The 3,109-nt window shown below is 37.8% G+C and overlaps 1 pseudogene; it reads right to left on the reverse strand.

The window, feature by feature from the left end:
• Positions 1 to 378: 378 nt before the first annotated feature.
• LOC149230173 (carbon catabolite repressor protein 4 homolog 2 pseudogene) lies at positions 379 to 1,376 on the reverse strand (annotated as a pseudogene).
• Positions 1,377 to 3,109: the final 1,733 nt, after the last annotated feature.

Raw genomic sequence — 3,109 nt, forward strand, 5'->3', positions numbered from 1 at the left:
AAAACAAATTAAAACATTGTGTTTAATTTATTATTTATATGGATTTTTTTTTTTTTGAATTTTTTTTAAATAATAAAGAAAAAAAAAAAACTAATTAAAAAACTGTAAGCCAAACCATAGAACTGCTGTGCGCCCGCAAGAATGATGGAAATGATTGTCTTCACCAGCGGGTAATTCTTCACCTTGTAATTCTTCATCGTTGATGGTCTAAACCTTGTGCTACTCCCACCATTCTTGCGAAGGAAGAATAGGCACTAACCAGAGGTAGCTAGTGACAAAGCTTGCTTGCAGGACGTAATATACCAAGGGGATCTGTTGTTAAGTCCGGATGTGAGGGTTCAACTTTTCCCGTTGCAAGAAGAGCATGAGGGGCACTTACTAACATAGGTATGTCTGCACTGGCAGCAATTTTTCTAGTCCTTTAAGAAGAGTATGAACCTGCCAGAGTTTGACATCCTTGAGATACGGATTGGCATTTATGTGTGTATTAGCCACACAAAGAAGTTGACGTTTTCCCGGTGCAAGGGCATCGATCCCATGGTTAGTGTCCTTTGCCTCCAAAACTACAATCAATGCAACATTGTCCTTGAGCAACCGACTAAGAGCAGCCTTTTTCTGAGCTGACGGAACCACAGCTTCTGTCAAAGACTGGGCAGCTTTATTGAATTCAACCTCATATTTCTTAACAAGTGCAAAACGATCACGACGGAAAAATGTTGCACAACCATCAATTGCATAGGCTGTGCCAGTATAAACCTCTGTTGTTTTTTTCTTGTAAACAACTATGTACCCATGCTTTTCTAATTCAGGTGCAAAGAACTCCTCAAAATGATCGCTCGAACCTCTTGAAGGCAAAGAATATCGGCCTGATAACCAACGATTTCACGCAACAAGTTCTGGCGACGATAAGGCCATGAGAGAGCCCAAGGAGGACAATAGTTATACATGTCACTGGTTGCATATAGATCTGAAAGTACATTATAAGAGAGTATAGTGAATGTTCCAGAAGCTGCAGTGCGTCCTTCCAGCTCAAGATTTGCACCTTCTTCTCCCTCGCTTATCATCATTCTCTCCACACCGACTTCTTCCTTGAATTCGTTCTCGTCCGAATGCATTGTACAGGATTCCACAAAATCTGTTAACAACAATATCATATCTGTATTAATTGCATTTTGTTTTGATCTTAAATGTAGGATATTTGTTACAGAAAATCGTGGGTCAAAGCAAAGGATCTTGTTACAAAATGGATTAATCAGAAGATTTGCTGGGATTTGCGGGATTTGATGTGTCCATGCAACGTAGGGTGGTAGCCCCATCAGGATAATCTTTAGGCCCATCATCCGGCTGTTGCATATCGATTGCAAATTGACCGTCATCTTCACCTTCTATGAAACCTTGACATCAAACTGCTAGACCTCACCGCAGCAAAGAAAACCGCAGACAGATCCATGTCAAAAGATAATGGATACGTTAACCGGGAGTTAGCGTTTGTAGTGGAAAGTTGACAATAACCGTGGAGGATAACCATCGAGTCCTAGTCACATGCAAACAGCTGTGAAATTGTCGCCGAAACCATTGAGATAAGCCACCAGGTGATAGTTAGCCAGTCAACCGCTCAGTGTTCAGCTGTCTTATTTTGCTAACGGATGGTTCCGGCGATATTCCTTAGCGAAGGTTTGCGAACGGCTGGTTCCGGCGATCTTCCTTAGCGAAGGTTTGCGAACAGTTGGGTCCGGCGATCTTCATTAGCGAAGGTTGGGTCATCCGAGTATATTGTGGTGAAAGAAGTTCAGTGTTCCGCTGTTTGAATCAGATATCGGATATTGAACATAGTTATATTGACAAGTGCAACTCCACTGCAAAGCTGTCTTTGACGCTGACAAATGGAGGAGATGCAAAAGGTGAGATGAATTGTAACAATAGAGAGCTTGGGAAGACCAAAGTAGATGGTGAGTATGATAGTAAGTCGGACGGCGACTATGTGATGAGGAGCCCATCGGTGGATGATCAAAATAAAAATCAACATGAAAGAAGGAAGCTTCATCACAGACATACTCCACAGCAGCTACAGGAATTGGAGGCGTTTTTCAAGAAATGCCCCCATCCTGACGAAAATCAACGTCTACAACTTAGCAAAAAGTTGCATCTTACGCCTAGCCAAATAAAGTTTTGGTTTCAAAATCATCGCACATAGATTAAGTTTAAACAGGAGCATCACGAAAGCGCAACTTTGAGGAGTGAGCACGAAAGACTTCTAATGGAAAATCGATCTATTAAAGAAGCAATGACGAACACTATACTCCTTCCCCATTCTTGCTTCCTGTATATATATATCTAGATACCTGCAAGACACGCCTTAAAATGCTTCAAATCCACGGCTAACAATATCACTTTCTGTTATGCTCCAGAAGGCCAGAGATTCCATTGGATTCTTCTCTCTCTAGCTCGAGCCCGCAAACGTTGTAGATCAGGAAAAAACGGAAGAGCACCCAAGTGTAGAATGCCCGGAGGGCTTTACTTAGCTTGTTTTCCTTTTGAGACACAGTACGGGGAGCTGGACTTGACTGGCCGAGCAGATCCAAACTGCGATCACCTTGACCACGGAACATGATAGATGTATTACATGGGAATTTTTAAATGTTTTGCATGTTTTTTAATATTTTTTCAAATATCAAAACAAACCAAAACAAAAATGGTTATTTATTTATTTTTTCCTATGTTAATTTTTTTATTAATGTTTTGCACTTTTTTTAAAAAACAAACAAAATGATTAGTGATTTTTCCTTTTTTTGGTTTTGTTTTTTTTTGAAATATCAAAAAAACAAAAATGATTAGTGTTTTTTTTTTTTAAATAATAATAATATGTGTATATTTTATACATATATTATTATTATTTTGTGAATTTTTTTTGTTTTTAAATCTAAAATGAAAAACTAATTTTTTTTATTTTGTTAAAAATCTAAAATTAAAAAAACTAAATATCATCTAAAAATTTAAGGATTTTTTTGTATTTTTTTTTTTAATCTAAAAGTAAAAACTAATTTTTATTGGTTAAAAATCTAAAAAACTAAATTTCATCTGAAACTTTAAAGATGTTTCTTTCACAAAC

The sequence above is a fragment of the Pinus tabuliformis genome, chromosome J (assembly GCF_031772625.1).
Source record: "Pinus tabuliformis cultivar Carrire ecotype Pingquan chromosome J, CPIR1, whole genome shotgun sequence".
In the NCBI taxonomy this organism is placed as follows: domain Eukaryota; kingdom Viridiplantae; phylum Streptophyta; class Pinopsida; order Pinales; family Pinaceae; genus Pinus; species Pinus tabuliformis.